General features: G+C 43.8%; 1 long non-coding RNA gene across 1 annotated transcript; it reads left to right on the forward strand.

Moving 5' to 3' along the window:
- The first annotated feature begins 3,581 nt into the window (after positions 1–3,581).
- On the forward strand, positions 3,582–4,349 carry LOC145658653 (uncharacterized). The gene is made up of 4 exons (XR_014124339.1): positions 3,582–3,661; positions 3,753–3,830; positions 3,971–4,070; positions 4,197–4,349. It is a non-coding gene; the product is annotated as an uncharacterized LOC145658653 (long non-coding RNA).
- Positions 4,350–19,952: the final 15,603 nt, after the last annotated feature.

Here is a 19,952-nt window from a genome sequence, read left to right on the forward strand (position 1 = left end):
TAAATGTTCTCAAACTACTGGTCAACTTGCTTTCTTTTCCCAAAGACAAGTTTGCCTGGAGTGGTCTGGATCTTTTAAAAGCAGTATTTAAATTCCTGATTACATGAAGCCTACATTCCTGCCAATCTTGACTTAAATGGACCAAAAGCCAGGTGAATTTACTGTTAATTCAGCTTGAATGAGTGGGGGGATGTGTAATATGTCTGTATTTTGGAATGGAAGTACAGAAAGCTGGCTTTCTTTTGGCACAGAGGAGAGCTGGTATTCACAATGAGAGTTCAAGGCTGCAATGCCTTACCATGAACTACTTGGTAGCTTATTCTGTTACCATCATACATTGTTAACGGGCACAGTCATTCCACTGAATTGGTGTGTTGGCAAAGGACCCATTATCTTGGCCACTGTAGTGGACACTATGCCAAAATTCACACATTCCATGTAAGAAAGCTCTCAAAACAAATGGGGTGGTTTATATGCACTGACTTGATCAATGTAAGGGCAGGTTTTTTTGTTTTGTTTCCCTCCCCTCCTTTTAGTTGTACTACAACAAACAATCTTCCAGAAATGACTGACTGACTTGGGGCAAACATGATTACACACCACAATCAATGAGGTCTTGCCTGACCTTCCAGAGATGATGAAGGATATTCTAGAAGAGACCTTCCATTCCCTTGGGCTGGCAACATATGATTTTCAGTTCAAGCCTGCAAAGTCCTGGCTGCGTGGGAGCTGAGATAGTAGGCTGCATTCAAGAGAAAGCTAAAATATAAAAGCATTCACATTGTATTCTTACACAGAAAATTATTTATTTTATTTGCAGCCTAGGCTCCTGAAACCAGTAGCACTTCTGTTGATGCCTCCCCAGGACCACCTGCATTCTTGCAGTCACTTTCACCTACAAGTTAATTCTCAACCTCGTCCAACAGCTGCCAAAACCCTCATACAGAATGGATGGATACCCTTATGATCCATGGGCTACATTCCCAGACAAATTGATGCGATCATTCGACAGAGGAAAAAAACCTACCTAGACCACGAATGAGAAAGGAAGCGATCTGGATTGTAGTGTGTGAGATGATGTCCAAGACTTTATGCATCAATCAAAGGAACTCTACTGATGGTGGCAAAATATCCTCCATCTGTGCAAGACAGAATAGAGACGTGATTGGGCTGGATGAATAAATGGAGATATTAGCTTGGTGCTAACACAAAATAAATATGTGAAGGATCTACTTCATGAAGAGGCTGAACAAATTTAACCTTACCCCTAATATCACCAACTACCAAAAACAAGGACTTCAATATAATTTATTAAAAACTGATGCAGTAGAATCTTTTTAAACTTGATCTGGTGATAGCCAAGGGCCGCCATTCTCGCAGTCAAACTTGCCCTAGAGCAATGGAGACACTGGTTAGAAGGCGCTGAACAGCCCTTCTTGGTATACACAGACCATCGAAACCTAGAGTACCTACGGTCAGCTCGATGACTCAATCCAAGACAAGCTAGGTGGTCTCCCGGTTTAACTTCACTGTGTCTTACAGACCCGGTTCCAAGAATCAAAAGGTAGATGCCTTGTCACAGATCTATGACAAGAGAGAGACCAACCCGAATCCAGAGACCATCCTGCCGAATAGCTGCTTCCTAGCTCCCATACGTTGGCGCTTCCAAGACGACCTGGAGAATGCTCTGAAGGATGACCCTAGCCCAGAGGAATGCCCCCCAGAAAAACAATACATTTCAGCTTCCCACAGAGGAACATTACTAGAATGGGCTCATACGACCTTATGTAACGGACATCTGGGTATCACTCGCACCACGTAAGTTTTGGTGGCCCTCCCTTCCTCACGATATGCGTGCTTTACATGATGTCTTGTGTAGTCTGTGCCCAGTCACGAACCCATCGCACTATCCCTGCTGGAAAGCTACAGTCCCCGCCACATCGCCCCTGGACCCACATTGCAACAGACTTCATCACAGACTTACCTGCCTCTGAGAGAAACATGGTCATAATGCTGGTAGTGGACAAGCTGTCTAACATGTCGCCTCATTCCTTTTCCTCACTTGCCTATGGCCTTGGAAACTGCAGAAGCCATGTTCGCTTATGTATTTTGCATATGTGGTCTACCAGAAGAGATCTGATCATGGTTCCAAATTTACATCAAGTCTGGAGGCAGTTTTGTAAACTAGGAATATAACTATGATTCTCTCCTCTGGTCATCATCCCCAGTCGACTGGGTAACTGAAGAGGTCGGAAGGTTCCTCCACCAGTAGTGTACCTCACAAACTGACTGGCACAAATTCCTCACATGGGCGGAATATGCCCGCAACTCGCTCAGGCACTCCTCCACTTGGCTCAGTCCCTTTGAATGCGTCCACGGTCATCTAAGATGCTCCTAGTCTGCATGTAGTGTTGAGGAATAGTACATTATAAAAGCAAGTGACAGTACATTATTTAAAAAACAAACAAACAAACAAACAAACAAACAAAAAAACAGTTAAATGAGTCATATAATGAGGATTTGACAATTAAATAATGCTGTTTGATATGCCAACTGCATAGAAATATTACTGAAATGATTCTCTTAACAGTGTGATCATGTTAATTTATCAAAAAAAAGGCAATTGGATTTATTGGTTCCAAATGCACTTTTTTGTCAATTGCACTAGTTTTAAACTGTACAATTTACAAATTGTTCTGTAAAGTTGTTTACATGGTTACTGTATTGTCAGAATATCTCAGCAAAAATCACAGGTTCTAGGTTTTGTTTTGTTTTTTCTTCGTAAAAACAACATTTTTTATTTTCTACAGCGTGCGTTTCAGAAGTGGTCAATCAACTATTATTTTTAGCATTTATCATTTACTAAACTATAGTCTTGTTTAGATTGTGTGCATTTTCCTGATGCCTCACGATTAGCGTAGGCATATTCGTTATACATTGTTGTATATTGTGCAAATAAAATCTTCATTTAACAGGGAAATGTTTCATAGCCTAGAATCACAAAAGCTCTCATTCCAGCCCTACTATGGCGCTCAGGAATAACATTAATGCAGCCGCAGTTTTGAATTGTCGGTTGAACTGTTGCTTCTATCTTAAAGCAACGTTTTTTTTCACTGACGGCATGTTAGTAAAGTGTTCAGCAACACTTTAACTGATAACACATGTTAAACAACTATGTTGAACAAAACTGCCATGAAATCGTTACATCAGCGCCTCGCTTCATAAACAAGTGGTCATTTCAAAGTGACAACCGTGTGCTAAGGCATCGCGTTTTATCGCTCCTTCAATCTGGCGTTCATTTCCCAGAGGGGAGGAGCACTACGACATAAGGAAAGCAATCGAGGACGAACAATTCATAAAGGTATTATGTCTACACATTGTCCCCCGTTAGAATTCGTCACATCGAACAAGCTCGTAACAGCAGATTGGCTGTTTGGCGCACACAATAACTGAACACTATTGTTAAATTAACATTATTGTTAATGAAGGCCAGGTGAGATGGGCACCTCGTCTCGGATTGTGTTCAGCTATTTAAAGCCCGGTTCGATTCAAGGAAATAGCTAGTCTTCCTTATTATCAGTCTCTCTAAACTTTTGTTTGGTTCTAATGGATGCATCAAGAGTCTCTGTGTTTGTGCTCCTGATTGCTGTCCTTAGTCTTGGTAAGTGTATTTTGGTGTTTCCTTTTTTCTTATGTGTTTCAGTGGATGACTTCTCCTGATAATCAACTTGACCACCCATCTCATGTTGTAGTATTAAGTTCTCCAGCAGAGCGACAGCAGCGAGGTGAAACTGGCTTGTTGCCATCACGAGTGATCAGAGACCACGAAGGTTTGAGTGCTCTTGACATTATGGTGTCAGTTAAGTCCCAAAAAATCAGGGCTCGGATGACCACTGTAGTTGTATCTGCAACTTATTTTGGCTAGGGTTAATGTCTACATCTTACAGCTACCTGTGTCGTGTTTGTTTAGATGCTCATGGTGACCTACTTCAGCTCCAAGATGAGGAAGGTGGCAGTTCAGCTTTTGAACGTTCTGTAGTGGTGAAGGGAGGAACTAAGGGTGTTTGAAGGTAAAGTGTAAGCACTGGAGTGCTCCAGTCTGTTTTGGAGAACCTGTGTAGTAGCAAACCACTCACTCATGTGGGTGTAATCCTCCAGGATTTGAAATGGTTCATCAAGGAATGTTCTGCTTTCAGGTGGTGTGAGTCTAAGGGATGGCGTTCTCTGCAGCTATTGCCCTGTGCTGTGAACTTGCTGCAGGCCACCAGTACATGCCATCTGAATTGTCATGTGGGTCTGCATGGTCACAGGCTCTGGCAATTGAGTCTACCCTGCAAATGGTTTCTGAATAAATGTTCTCAAACTACTGGTCAACTTGCTTTCTTTTCCCAAAGACAAGTTTGCCTGGAGTGGTCTGGATCTTTTAAAAGCAGTATTTAAATTCCTGATTACATGAAGCCTACATTCCTGCCAATCTTGACTTAAATGGACCAAAAGCCAGGTGAATTTACTGTTAATTCAGCTTGAATGAGTGGGGGGATGTGTAATATGTCTGTATTTTGGAATGGAAGTACAGAAAGCTGGCTTTCTTTTGGCACAGAGGAGAGCTGGTATTCACAATGAGAGTTCAAGGCTGCAATGCCTTACCATGAACTACTTGGTAGCTTATTCTGTTACCATCATACATTGTTAACGGGCACAGTCATTCCACTGAATTGGGGTGTTGGCAAAGGACCCATTCTCTTGGCCACTGTAGTGGAAACTATGCCAAAATTCACACATTCCATGTAAGAAAGCTCTCAAAACAAATGGGGTGGTTTATATGCACTGACTTGATCAATGTAAGGGCAGGTTTTTTTGTTTTGTTTCCCTCCCCCCCTTTTAGTTGTACTACAACAAACAATCTTCCAGAAATGACTGACTGACTTGGGGCAAACATGATTACACACCACAATCAATGAGGTCTTGCCTGACCTTCCAGAGATGATGAAGGATATTCTAGAAGAGACCTTCCATTCCCTTGGGCTGGCGACATATGATTTTCAGTTCAAGCCTGCAAAGTCCTGGCTGTGTGGGAGCTGAGATAGTAGGCTGCATTCAAGAGAAAGCTAAAATATAAAAGCATTCACATTGTATTCTTACACAGAAAATTATTTATTTTATTTGCAGCCTAGGCTCCTGAAACCAGTAGCACTTCTGTTGATGCCTCCCCAGGACCACCTGCATTCTTGCAGTCACTTTCACCTACAAGTTAATTCTCAACCTCGTCCAACAGCTGCCAAAACCCTCATACAGAATGGATGGATACCTTTATGATCCATGGGCTACATTCCCAGACAAATTGACGCGATCATTTGACAGAGGAAAAAAACCTACCTAGACCACGAATGAGAAAGAAAGCGATCTGGATTGTAGTTTGTGAGATGATGTCCAAGACTTTATGCATAAATCAAAGGAACTCTACTGATGGTGGCAAAATAATCTCCATCTGTGCAAGACAGAATAGAGACGTGATTGGGCTGGATGAATAAATGGAGATATTAGCTTGGTGCTAACACAAAATAAATATGTGAAGGATCTACTTCATGAAGAGGCTGAACAAATTTAACCTTACCCCTAATATCACCAAATACCAAAAACAAGGACTTCAATATAATTTATTAAAAACTGAGGCAGTAGAATCTTTTTAAACTTGATCTGGTGATAGCCAAGGGCTGCCATTCTCGCAGTCAAACTTGCCCTAGAGCAATGGAGACACTGGTCAGAAGGGGCTGAACACCCCTTCTTGGTATACACAGACCATCGAAACCTAGAGTACCTACGGTCAGCTCGATGACTCAATCCAAGTCAAGCTAGGTGGTCTCCCGGTTTAACTTCACTGTGTCTTACAGACCCGGTTCCAAGAATCAAAAGGTAGATGCCTTGTCACAGATCTATGACAAGAGAGAGACCAACCCGAATCCAGAGACCATCCTGCCTAGTTTCAAGTTTCAAGTTTCAAGTTTGGTTTATTTGTCACATACATAGTCATACACAGTACAACACGCAGTGAAATGGTGGAGAGTGCTTTGTCCAAACTGAGGAAGAGAACCAGGGGTGCATAGAGAAAAAAAAATATATATACAGATAAATATATATTCTATGTATGTACAAAAATATATTAACAATGTATGTACAATATATGTATATTATGATTATATACACAATGTACAATGTATATGGTTGAGTATTTATCTACACAACCTACAGAATGTACAGATCCATTGTATAGTACCATATCTACAGTTGTTGTAACAGGTTAATTGAGTATAAATCTAAATCTATATATACAGATGTACAGATATACAGTCATGTTACGTGGTGGTACAGATATACAGATATACAGATATACAGTCATGTTACGTAACAGTCATGTTACGTGGTGGTGGTGGTGGTCCCCACAGTTTATCAGTTTCCCTGATTCAGGGCCCGAATGGCCTGTGGGAAGAAGCTCCTCTTCAGCCTCTCTGTCTTGGCCTTCAGGGAGCGGAAGCGCCTCCCTGACCTCAACAGAGAGAACAGTCTATTGTTGGGATGGGTGGGGTCCTTCACAATTTTCCTGGCCTTGGTTTGGCACCGCTTGTAGTAGGTGGTCTGCAGGTCAGGAAGTTCCGAGTGAGTGATGCGCTCTGCTGAACGCACTACCCTTTGGAGTGCTTGTCTGTCCTGCTTGGTGCTATTTCCAAACCAGACTGTGATGTTCCCCGTGAGGATGCTCTCGATAGTGCAGGTGTAGAAGTTCTGCAGTACCTTGGAGGGCAGTCTGAAGTCCCTTAGGCATCTGAGGTGGTAAAGACGCTGACGAGCCTTCTTTGCCAGGGAGCTGGTATGGCGGGACGAGGACAGGTCCTGCGAGATGTGAACTCCAAGGTACCTGAAACTATCTACTCTCTCCACCGTGGTTCCACTGATCCTCACAGGTTGGTAGTGCCGCTCCTGCTTCTTGCTGCAATCCACGATCAGCTCCTTTGTCTTACTGACGTTTAGGAGGAGATTATTTTCCTGGCACCAGTTTTCCAGGTGTTTAATCTCCTCCAGGTAGGCCCTCTCGTCGTTGTCCGAGATCAGACCCACGACAACGGTGTCATCAGCAAACTTGACAATGGTGTTAGAGCTGGAAGTGGCTGTGCAGTCGTAGGTGTACAGTGAGTAGAGCAGGGGGCTTAGGACACAACCCTGAGGAGCTCCAGTGCTGAGGGTGAGGGTGGATGAGGCGCAGTTGCCCACCCGTACTGATTGTGGTCTGTCTGTTAGGAAGTTGGAGATCCAGTCGCACAGGGATGTATGCAGTCCTAGATCTCCCAACTTAGTAGTGAGTAGGGAGGGAATGATAGTGTTAAATGCTGAACTGTAGTCGACAAATAGCATTTTAACATAATTTCCCCTCCCTTCGTCCAGGTGAGTCAGTGTAGTGTGGAGCAGATGTGCAATCGCATCGGCAGTGGAGCGGTTGTGGCGGTATGCAAACTGCAGTGGGTCCGTGGAGGCTGGCAGTGAAGATGTGATGAAGTCTCTAACTAGCTTTTCAAAGCACTTCATCACGACTGATGTGAGGGCGACAGGGCGGTAGTCATTGAGGTCGGAGGGTCGAGGTTTCTTCGGGACGGGGACGATGGTGGACCGCTTGAAGCTGGACGGGACAATACCGAGCGTCAGGGAGAGATTGAAGATGTCAGTGAATACCGGGGCTAGCTGATCTGCGCAGGCTTTGAGGACCCTCCCGCAGATACCGTCTGGTCCCATCGCCTTCCTGGTATTCACCCTTTTAAACACTCTCCTCACGTCACTCTCCGTGATGATGAGAGGGCGCTGCTCTATGGTGGGCCCCGCGCATGTGCCACCGGCTGCGCCGATAGTGCCACTTGCACCAGCACCGTTAGCATTGGCGCTGTTAGCACTAGCGCCGTTAGCATTTGTGCTGCTAGCATTAGCGCTGCTAGATGTAGCCTCGAAGCGAGCAAAGAATGTATTCAGCTCGTTCGCCAGAGACTCATCCGCACTCATCAGCCCAGAGGGTGGGCTCCTGTAGTCCGTGATCATCCGTAGTCCCTGCCACAGGGATCTAGAGCCACTCTGCTGGAACTGTGTCTCTAGTTTCTTCCCGTAGCGCCGCTTCGCCTCCCTCACCGCCCTGCGCACTCCGTATGCTGCAGACTTGTACTCGTCCATGTTCCCGCTGATGATCCCCGCATTGTAGGCAGCAGTTCGAGAGTTCAGAGCCTCGCGGATGGTTCTGTCCACCCAGGGCTTCTGGTTGGAAAACTTCTTGATGGTGATTCTTGGGATCGTGTCGTCCACCAGTTTCCCAATAAATCCTACTACTGCCTCCGTAAACTCGCTGACATCATCAGTGCTGCGCCGGAACATGTCCCAGTTCGCGTCATCCAGAGCGTCCTGCAGAGCGGCCACCGATTGGTCTGTCCAGCGCGCGACCTCCCTCTGAACCGGAGCTTCCCGTTTCAGCCGTTGTTTATATTTTGGTAGGAGGAAGATGGCGGCGTGGTCCGACTTACGAAACGGTGGATGAGCTTGTGCCTTGTAGCTGTCCTTGTATGGGGTGTAGCAGTGATCTAGTGTCCTATTTCCCCTGGTGGGGAAGGTTACGTGCTGGTAAAGGTTGGGCACCGCATGCTTGAGGTTAGCGCTGTTGAAATCCCCAACCACAATAAGTGCAGCGTCCCGGTGCTGTGCCTGAAACTGTGTGAGAGCCTCATGAAGTTCCCACAGTGCAGTGTCCATGTTAGCCTGAGGTGGGATGTACACGGTGTTGATGATGACCGAAGTGAACTCCCGAGGAAGGTAGAAAGGACGAAGTTTGAGGGCGAGCAGCTCCAGGTTGGGTGAGCAGGAGCAGGCGAGAGTAACAACATTGGCATTGTTGCACCAGCTGTTGTTTACCATCACACACACTCCGCCGCCTCTCGACTTCCCCGAATCTGCCGTCCTGTCCATGCGGTGAACCGAGAAGAACTCGGCCGGCTGTATAGCGTGGTTTGGTACCGCTGGGTTCAGCCACGACTCGGTGAAGCAGAGGAGATTGCAGTCCCGAATGTCCCTCTGGAACTTTATCCTGGCCCGGAGGTCGTCGAGCTTGTTATCCAGAGACTGAACGTTGGCTAGCAGGATGCTGGGTAAGGGAGCTCGGTGTGCCCGAGCCCTCAGCCTGTTCCTGACGCCGGCTCGCTTCCCTCGCGGCCTTTTCCTCGCGCCGCGTCTTCTGTTTTCCCTCAGGATCTCCGTCGGCCATCTTGGGTCCGGGGTTACAGACGGCTTGAGGTGAGTGCTATGTAGATTAAGAGAAATAAGGGCATCTCTGCTGTACGAGATACGTGCCGTGGTGTGTAGAGAAGGGCTGCGGAGAAGTCAGGGGTAGCGGGAAGAGCGAAAAGAACGAAAAAGATAGCGAAAAGAGCGAAAAAAGTGCCAGGTGTGGACGGAGCAGTCGTGACGGCAGCCGACCTCACCGGCGCCATCTTAGCCTAATAGCTGCTTCCTAGCTCCCATACGTTGGCGCTTCCAAGACGACCTGGAGAATGCTCTGAAGGATGACCCTAGCCCAGAGGAATGCACACCAGAAACACAATACATTTCAGCTTCCCACAGAGGAACATGACTAGAATGGGCTCATACGACCTTATGTAACGGACATCTGGGTATCACTCGCACCACGTAAGTTTTGGTGGCCCTCCCTTCCTCAAGATATGCGTGCTTTACATGATGTCTTGTGTAGTCTGTGCCCAGTCACGCACCCATCGCACTATCCCTGCTGGAAAGCTACAGTCCCCGCCACATCGCCCCTGGACCCACATTGCAACAGACTTCATCACAGACTTACCTGCCTCTGAGAGAAACATGGTCATAATGCTGGTAGTGGACAAGCTGTCTAACATGTCGCCTCATTCCTTTTCCTCACTTGCCTATGGCCTTGGAAACCGCAGAAGCCATGTTCACTTATGTATTTTGCATATTTGGTCTACCAGAAGAGATCTGATCATGGTTCCAAATTTACATCAAGTCTGGAGGCAGTTTTGTAAACTAGGAATATAACTATGAATCTCTCCTCTGGTCACCATCCTCAGTCGACTGGGTAACTCAAGAGGTCGGAAGGTTCCTCCACCAGTAGTGTACCTCACAAACTGACTGGCACAAATTCCTCACATGGGCGGAATACACCCGCAACTCGCTCACGCACTCCTCCACTTGGCTCACTCCCTTTGAATGCGTCCACGGTCATCTAAGATGCTCCTAGTCTGCCTGTAGTGTTGAGGAATAGTACATTATAAAAGCAAGTGACAGTACATTATGTAAAAAACAAACAAACAAAAAAAAACAGTTAAATGAGTCATATAATGAGGATTTGACAATTAAATAATGCTGTTTGATATGCTACCTGCATAGAAATATTACTGAAATGATTCTCTTAACAGTGTGATCATGTTAATTTATCATAAAAAAGGCAATTGGATTTATTGGTTCCAAATGCACTTTTTTGTCAATTGCACTAGTTTTAAACTGTACAATTTATAAATTGTTCTGTAAAGTTGTTTACATGGTTACTGTATTGTCAGAATATCTCAGCAAAAATCAAAGGTTCTAGGTTGTGTTTTGTTTTTTCTTCGTAAAAACAACATTTTTTATTTTCTACAGCGTGCGTTTCAGAAGTGGTCAATCAACTATTATTTTTAGCATTTATCATTTACTAAACTATAGTCTTGTTTAGATTGTGTGCATTTTCCTGATGCCTCACGGTTAGCGTAGGCATATTCGTTATACATTGTTGTATATTGCGCAAATAAAATCTTCATTTAACAGGGAAATGTTTCATAGCCTAGAATCACAAAAGCTCTCATTCCAGCCCTACTATGGCGCTCAGGAATAACATTAATGCAGCCGCAGTTTTGAATTGTCGGTTGAACTGTTGCTTCGTTTATCTTAAAGCAACGTTTTTTTTTCACTGACGGCATGTTAGTAAAGTGTTCAGCAACACTTTAACTGATAACACATGTTAAACAACTATGTTGAACAAAACTGCCATGGAATCGTTACATCAGTGCCTCGCTTCATAAACAAGTGGTCATTTCAAAGTGACAACCGTGTGCTAAGGCATCGCGTTTTATCGCTCCTTCAATCTGGCGTTCATTTCCCAGAGGGGAGGAGCACTACGACATAAGGAAAGCAATCGAGGACGAACAATTCATAAAGGTATTATGTCTACACATTGTCCCCTGTTAGAATTCGTCACATCGAACAAGCTCGTAACAGCAGATTCGCTGTTTGGCGGACACAATAACTGAACACTATTGTTAAATTAACATTATTGTTAATGAAGGCCAGGTGAGATGGGCACCTCGTCTCGGATTGTGTTCAGCTATTTAAAGCCCGGTTCGATTCAAGGAAATAGCTAGTCTTCCTTATTATCAGTCTCTCTAAACTTTTGTTTGGCTCTAATGGATGCATCAAGAGTCTCTGTGTTTGTGCTCCTGATTGCTGTCCTTAGTCTTGGTAAGTGTATTTTGGTGTTTCCTTTTTTCTTATGTGTTTCAGTGGATGACTTCTCCTGATAATCAACTTGACCACCCATCTCATGTTGTAGTATTAAGTTCTCCAGCAGAGCGACAGCAGCGAGGTGAAACTGGCTTGTTGCTATCACGAGTGATCAGAGACCACGAAGGTTTGAGTGCTCTTGACATTACGGTGTCTTTTTGGGATTTAATTACCAGGGCTCGGATGACCACTGTAGTTGTATCTGCAACTTATTTTGGCTAGGGTTAATGTCTACATCTTACAGCTACCTGTGTCGTGTCTGTTTAGATGCTCATGGTGACCTGCCCCAGCTCAGACTACAGCTCCAGGATGAGGAAGGTGGCAATTCAGCTTTTGAACGTTCTGTAGTGGTGAAGGGAGGAACTAAGGGTGTTTGAAGGTAAAGTGTAAGCACTGGAGTGCTCCAGTCTGTTTTGGAGAACCTGTGTAGTAGCAAACCACTCACTCATGTGGATGTAATCCTCCAGGATTTGAAATGGTTCATCAAGGAATGTTCTGCTTTCAGGTGGTGTGAGTCTAAGGGATGGCGTTCTCTGCAGCTATTGCCCTGTGCTGTGAACTTGCTGCAGGCCACCAGTACATGCCATCTGAATTGTCATGTGGGTCTGCATGGTCACAGGCTCTGGCAATTGAGTCTACCCTGCAAATGGTTTCTGAATAAATGTTCTCAAACTACTGGTCAACTTGCTTTCTTTTCCCAAAGACAAGTTTGCCTGGAGTGGTCTGGATCTTTTAAAAGCAGTATTTAAATTCCTGATTACATGAAGCCTACATTCCTGCCAATCTTGACTTAAATGGACCAAAAGCCAGGTGAATTTACTGTTAATTCAGCTTGAATGAGTGGGGGGATGTGTAATATGTCTGTATTTTGGAATGGAAGTACAGAAAGCTGGCTTTCTTTTGGCACAGAGGAGAGCTGGTATTCACAATGAGAGTTCAAGGCTGCAATGCCTTACCATGAACTACTTGGTAGCTTATTCTGTTACCATCATACATTGTTAACGGGCACAGTCATTCCACTGAATTGGTGTGTTGGCAAAGGACCCATTCTCTTGGCCACTGTAGTGGAAACTATGCCAAAATTCACACATTCCATGTAAGAAAGCTCTCAAAACAAATGGGGTGGTTTATATGCACTGACTTGATCAATGTAAGGGCAGGTTTTTTTGTTTTGTTTCCCTCCCCCCCCTTTTAGTTGTACTACAACAAACAATCTTCCAGAAATGACTGACTGACTTGGGGCAAACATGATTACACACCACAATCAATGAGGTCTTGCCTGACCTTCCAGAGATGATGAAGGATATTCTAGAAGAGACCTTCCATTCCCTTGGGCTGGCGACATATGATTTTCAGTTCAAGCCTGCAAAGTCCTGGCTGTGTGGGAGCTGAGATAGTAGGCTGCATTCAAGAGAAAGCTAAAATATAAAAGCATTCACATTGTATTCTTACACAGAAAATTATTTATTTTATTTGCAGCCTAGGCTCCTGAAACCAGTAGCACTTCTGTTGATGCCTCCCCAGGACCACCTGCATTCTTGCAGTCACTTTCACCTACAAGTTAATTCTCAACCTCGTCCAACAGCTGCCAAAACCCTCATACAGAATGGATGGATACCTTTATGATCCATGGGCTACATTCCCAGACAAATTGATGCGATCATTTGACAGAGGAAAAAAACCTACCTAGACCACGAATGAGAAAGAAAGCGATCTGGATTGTAGTTTGTGAGATGATGTCCAAGACTTTATGCATAAATCAAAGGAACTCTACTGATGGTGGCAAAATAATCTCCATCTGTGCAAGACAGAATAGAGACGTGATTGGGCTGGATGAATAAATGGAGATATTAGCTTGGTGCTAACACAAAAATATGTGAAGGATCTACTTCATGAAGAGGCTGAACAAATTTAACCTTACCCCTAATATCACCAAATACCAAAAACAAGGACTTCAATATAATTTATTAAAAACTGAGGCAGTAGAATCTTTTTAAACTTGATCTGGTGATAGCCAAGGGCTGCCATTCTCGCAGTCAAACTTGCCCTAGAGCAATGGAGACACTGGTCAGAAGGGGCTGAACACCCCTTCTTGGTATACACAGACCATCGAAACCTAGAGTACCTACGGTCAGCTCGATGACTCAATCCAAGTCAAGCTAGGTGGTCTCCCGGTTTAACTTCACTGTGTCTTACAGACCCGGTTCCAAGAATCAAAAGGTAGATGCCTTGTCACAGATCTATGACAAGAGAGAGACCAACCCGAATCCAGAGACCATCCTGCCTAATAGCTGCTTCCTTGCTCCCATACGTTGACGCTTCCAAGACGACCTGGAGAATGCTCTGAAGGATGACCCTAGCCCAGAGGAATGCCCCCCAGAAACACAATACATTTCAGCTTCCCACAGAGGAACATGACTAGAATGGGCTCATACGACCTTATGTAACGGACATCTGGGTATCACTCGCACCACGTAACTTTTGGTGGCCCTCCCTTCCTCACGATATGCGTGCTTTACATGATGTCTTGTGTAGTCTGTGCCCAGTCACGCACCCATCGCACTTTCCCTGCTGGAAAGCTACAGTCCCCGCCACATCGCCCCTGGACTCACATTGCAACAGACTTCATCACAGACTTACCTGCCTCTGAGAGAAACATGGTCATAATGCTGGTAGTGGACAAGCTGTCTAACATGTCGCCTCATTCCTTTTCCTCACTTGCCTATGGCCTTGGAAACCGCAGAAGCCATGTTCACTTAAGTATTTTGCATATTTGGTCTACCAGAAGAGATCTGATCATGGTTCCAAATTTACATCAAGTCTGGAGGCAGTTTTGTAAACTAGGAATATAACTATGAATCTCTCCTCTGGTCACCATCCTCAGTCGACTGGGTAACTCAAGAGCTCGGAAGGTTCCTCCACCAGTAGTGTACCTCACAAACTGACTGGCACAAATTCCTCACATGGGCGGAATACACCCGCAACTCGCTCACGCACTCCTCCACTTGGCTCACTCCCTTTGAATGCGTCCACGGTCATCTAAGATGCTCCTAGTCTGCCTGTAGTGTTGAGGAATAGTACATTATAAAAGCAAGTGACAGTACATTATGTAAAAAACAAACAAACAAAAAAAAACAGTTAAATGAGTCATATAATGAGGATTTGACAATTAAATAATGCTGTTTGATATGCTACCTGCATAGAAATATTACTGAAATGATTCTCTTAACAGTGTGATCATGTTAATTTATCATAAAAAAGGCAATTGGATTTATTGGTTCCAAATGCACTTTTTTGTCAATTGCACTAGTTTTAAACTGTACAATTTATAAATTGTTCTGTAAAGTTGTTTACATGGTTACTGTATTGTCAGAATATCTCAGCAAAAATCAAAGGTTCTAGGTTGTGTTTTGTTTTTTCTTCGTAAAAACAACATTTTTTATTTTCTACAGCGTGCGTTTCAGAAGTGGTCAATCAACTATTATTTTTAGCATTTATCATTTACTAAACTATAGTCTTGTTTAGATTGTGTGCATTTTCCTGATGCCTCACGGTTAGCGTAGGCATATTCGTTATACATTGTTGTATATTGCGCAAATAAAATCTTCATTTAACAGGGAAATGTTTCATAGCCTAGAATCACAAAAGCTCTCATTCCAGCCCTACTATGGCGCTCAGGAATAACATTAATGCAGCCGCAGTTTTGAATTGTCGGTTGAACTGTTGCTTCGTTTATCTTAAAGCAACGTTTTTTTTTCACTGACGGCATGTTAGTAAAGTGTTCAGCAACACTTTAACTGATAACACATGTTAAACAACTATGTTGAACAAAACTGCCATGGAATCGTTACATCAGTGCCTCGCTTCATAAACAAGTGGTCATTTCAAAGTGACAACCGTGTGCTAAGGCATCGCGTTTTATCGCTCCTTCAATCTGGCGTTCATTTCCCAGAGGGGAGGAGCACTACGACATAAGGAAAGCAATCGAGGACGAACAATTCATAAAGGTATTATGTCTACACATTGTCCCCTGTTAGAATTCGTCACATCGAACAAGCTCGTAACAGCAGATTCGCTGTTTGGCGGACACAATAACTGAACACTATTGTTAAATTAACATTATTGTTAATGAAGGCCAGGTGAGATGGGCACCTCGTCTCGGATTGTGTTCAGCTATTTAAAGCCCGGTTCGATTCAAGGAAATAGCTAGTCTTCCTTATTATCAGTCTCTCTAAACTTTTGTTTGGCTCTAATGGATGCATCAAGAGTCTCTGTGTTTGTGCTCCTGATTGCTGTCCTTAGTCTTGGTAAGTGTATTTTGGTGTTTCCTTTTTTCTTATGTGTTTCAGTGGATGACTTCTCCTGATAATCAACTTGACCACCCATCTCATGTTGTAGTATTAAGTTCTCCAGCAGAGCGACAGCAGCGAGGTGAAACTGGCTTGTTGCTATCACGAGTGATCAGAGACCACGAAGGTTTGAGTGCTCTTGACATTACGGTGTCTTTTTGGGATTTAATTACCAGGGCTCGGATGACCACTGTAGTTGTATCTGCAACTTATTTTGGCTAGGGTTAATGTCTACATCTTACAGCTACCTGTGTCGTGTCTGTTTAGATGCTCATGGTGACCTGCCCCAGCTCAGACTACAGCTCCAGGATGAGGAAGGTGGCAATTCAGCTTTTGAACGTTCTGTAGTGGTGAAGGGAGGAACTAAGGGTGTTTGAAGGTAAAGTGTAAGCACTGGAGTGCTCCAGTCTGTTTTGGAGAACCTGTGTAGTAGCAAACCACTCACTCATGTGGATGTAATCCTCCAGGATTTGAAATGGTTCATCAAGGAATGTTCTGCTTTCAGGTGGTGTGAGTCTAAGGGATGGCGTTCTCTGCAGCTATTGCCCTGTGCTGTGAACTTGCTGCAGGCCACCAGTACATGCCATCTGAATTGTCATGTGGGTCTGCATGGTCACAGGCTCTGGCAATTGAGTCTACCCTGCAAATGGTTTCTGAATAAATGTTCTCAAACTACTGGTCAACTTGCTTTCTTTTCCCAAAGACAAGTTTGCCTGGAGTGGTCTGGATCTTTTAAAAGCAGTATTTAAATTCCTGATTACATGAAGCCTACATTCCTGCCAATCTTGACTTAAATGGACCAAAAGCCAGGTGAATTTACTGTTAATTCAGCTTGAATGAGTGGGGGGATGTGTAATATGTCTGTATTTTGGAATGGAAGTACAGAAAGCTGGCTTTCTTTTGGCACAGAGGAGAGCTGGTATTCACAATGAGAGTTCAAGGCTGCAATGCCTTACCATGAACTACTTGGTAGCTTATTCTGTTACCATCATACATTGTTAACGGGCACAGTCATTCCACTGAATTGGTGTGTTGGCAAAGGACCCATTCTCTTGGCCACTGTAGTGGAAACTATGCCAAAATTCACACATTCCATGTAAGAAAGCTCTCAAAACAAATGGGGTGGTTTATATGCACTGACTTGATCAATGTAAGGGCAGGTTTTTTTGTTTTGTTTCCCTCCCCCCCCTTTTAGTTGTACTACAACAAACAATCTTCCAGAAATGACTGACTGACTTGGGGCAAACATGATTACACACCACAATCAATGAGGTCTTGCCTGACCTTCCAGAGATGATGAAGGATATTCTAGAAGAGACCTTCCATTCCCTTGGGCTGGCGACATATGATTTTCAGTTCAAGCCTGCAAAGTCCTGGCTGTGTGGGAGCTGAGATAGTAGGCTGCATTCAAGAGAAAGCTAAAATATAAAAGCATTCACATTGTATTCTTACACAGAAAATTATTTATTTTATTTGCAGCCTAGGCTCCTGAAACCAGTAGCACTTCTGTTGATGCCTCCCCAGGACCACCTGCATTCTTGCAGTCACTTTCACCTACAAGTTAATTCTCAACCTCGTCCAACAGCTGCCAAAACCCTCATACAGAATGGATGGATACCTTTATGATCCATGGGCTACATTCCCAGACAAATTGATGCGATCATTTGACAGAGGAAAAAAACCTACCTAGACCATGAATGAGAAAGAAAGCGATCTGGATTGTAGTTTGTGAGATGATGTCCAAGACTTTATGCATAAATCAAAGGAACTCTACTGATGGTGGCAAAATAATCTCCATCTGTGCAAGACAGAATAGAGACGTGATTGGGCTGGATGAATAAATGGAGATATTAGCTTGGTGCTAACACAAAAATATGTGAAGGATCTACTTCATGAAGAGGCTGAACAAATTTAACCTTACCCCTAATATCACCAAATACCAAAAACAAGGACTTCAATATAATTTATTAAAAACTGAGGCAGTAGAATCTTTTTAAACTTGATCTGGTGATAGCCAAGGGCTGCCATTCTCGCAGTCAAACTTGCCCTAGAGCAATGGAGACACTGGTCAGAAGGGGCTGAACACCCCTTCTTGGTATACACAGACCATCGAAACCTAGAGTACCCACGGTCAGCTCGATGACTCAATCCAAGTCAAGCTAGGTGGTCTCCCGGTTTAACTTCACTGTGTCTTACAGACCCGGTTCCAAGAATCAAAAGGTAGATGCCTTGTCACAGATCTATGACAAGAGAGAGACCAACCCGAATCCAGAGACCATCCTGCCTAATAGCTGCTTCCTTGCTCCCATACGTTGACGCTTCCAAGACGACCTGGAGAATGCTCTGAAGGATGACCCTAGCCCAGAGGAATGCCCCCCAGAAACACAATACATTTCAGCTTCCCACAGAGGAACATGACTAGAATGGGCTCATACGACCTTATGTAACGGACATCTGGGTATCACTCGCACCACGTAACTTTTGGTGGCCCTCCCTTCCTCACGATATGCGTGCTTTACATGATGTCTTGTGTAGTCTGTGCCCAGTCACGCACCCATCGCACTTTCCCTGCTGGAAAGCTACAGTCCCCGCCACATCGCCCCTGGACTCACATTGCAACAGACTTCATCACAGACTTACCTGCCTCTGAGAGAAACATGGTCATAATGCTGGTAGTGGACAAGCTGTCTAACATGTCGCCTCATTCCTTTTCCTCACTTGCCTATGGCCTTGGAAACCGCAGAAGCCATGTTCACTTAAGTATTTTGCATATTTGGTCTACCAGAAGAGATCTGATCATGGTTCCAAATTTACATCAAGTCTGGAGGCAGTTTTGTAAACTAGGAATATAACTATGAATCTCTCCTCTGGTCACCATCCTCAGTCGACTGGGTAACTCAAGAGCTCGGAAGGTTCCTCCACCAGTAGTGTACCTCACAAACTGACTGGCACAAATTCCTCACATGGGCGGAATACACCCGCAACTCGCTCACGCACTCCTCCACTTGGCTCACTCCCTTTGAATGCGTCCACGGTCATCTAAGATGCTCCTAGTCTGCCTGTAGTGTTGAGGAATAGTACATTATAAAAGCAAGTGACAGTACATTATGTAAAAAACAAACAAACAAAAAAAAACAGTTAAATGAGTCATATAATGAGGATTTGACAATTAAATAATGCTGTTTGATATGCTACCTGCATAGAAATATTACTGAAATGATTCTCTTAACAGTGTGATCATGTTAATTTATCATAAAAAAGGCAATTGGATTTATTGGTTCCAAATGCACTTTTTTGTCAATTGCACTAGTTTTAAACTGTACAATTTATAAATTGTTCTGTAAAGTTGTTTACATGGTTACTGTATTGTCAGAATATCTCAGCAAAAATCAAAGGTTCTAGGTTGTGTTTTGTTTTTTCTTCGTAAAAACAACATTTTTTATTTTCTACAGCGTGCGTTTCAGAAGTGGTCAATCAACTATTATTTTTAGCATTTATCATTTACTAAACTATAGTCTTGTTTAGATTGTGTGCATTTTCCTGATGCCTCACGGTTAGCGTAGGCATATTCGTTATACATTGTTGTATATTGCGCAAATAAAATCTTCATTTAACAGGGAAATGTTTCATAGCCTAGAATCACAAAAGCTCTCATTCCAGCCCTACTATGGCGCTCAGGAATAACATTAATGCAGCCGCAGTTTTGAATTGTCGGTTGAACTGTTGCTTCGTTTATCTTAAAGCAACGTTTTTTTTTCACTGACGGCATGTTAGTAAAGTGTTCAGCAACACTTTAACTGATAACACATGTTAAACAACTATGTTGAACAAAACTGCCATGGAATCGTTACATCAGTGCCTCGCTTCATAAACAAGTGGTCATTTCAAAGTGACAACCGTGTGCTAAGGCATCGCGTTTTATCGCTCCTTCAATCTGGCGTTCATTTCCCAGAGGGGAGGAGCACTACGACATAAGGAAAGCAATCGAGGACGAACAATTCATAAAGGTATTATGTCTAC

The sequence above is a fragment of the Electrophorus electricus genome, chromosome 6 (assembly GCF_041902795.1).
Source record: "Electrophorus electricus isolate QZ-2024a chromosome 6, ASM4190279v1, whole genome shotgun sequence".
Lineage (NCBI taxonomy): Eukaryota > Metazoa > Chordata > Actinopteri > Gymnotiformes > Gymnotidae > Electrophorus > Electrophorus electricus.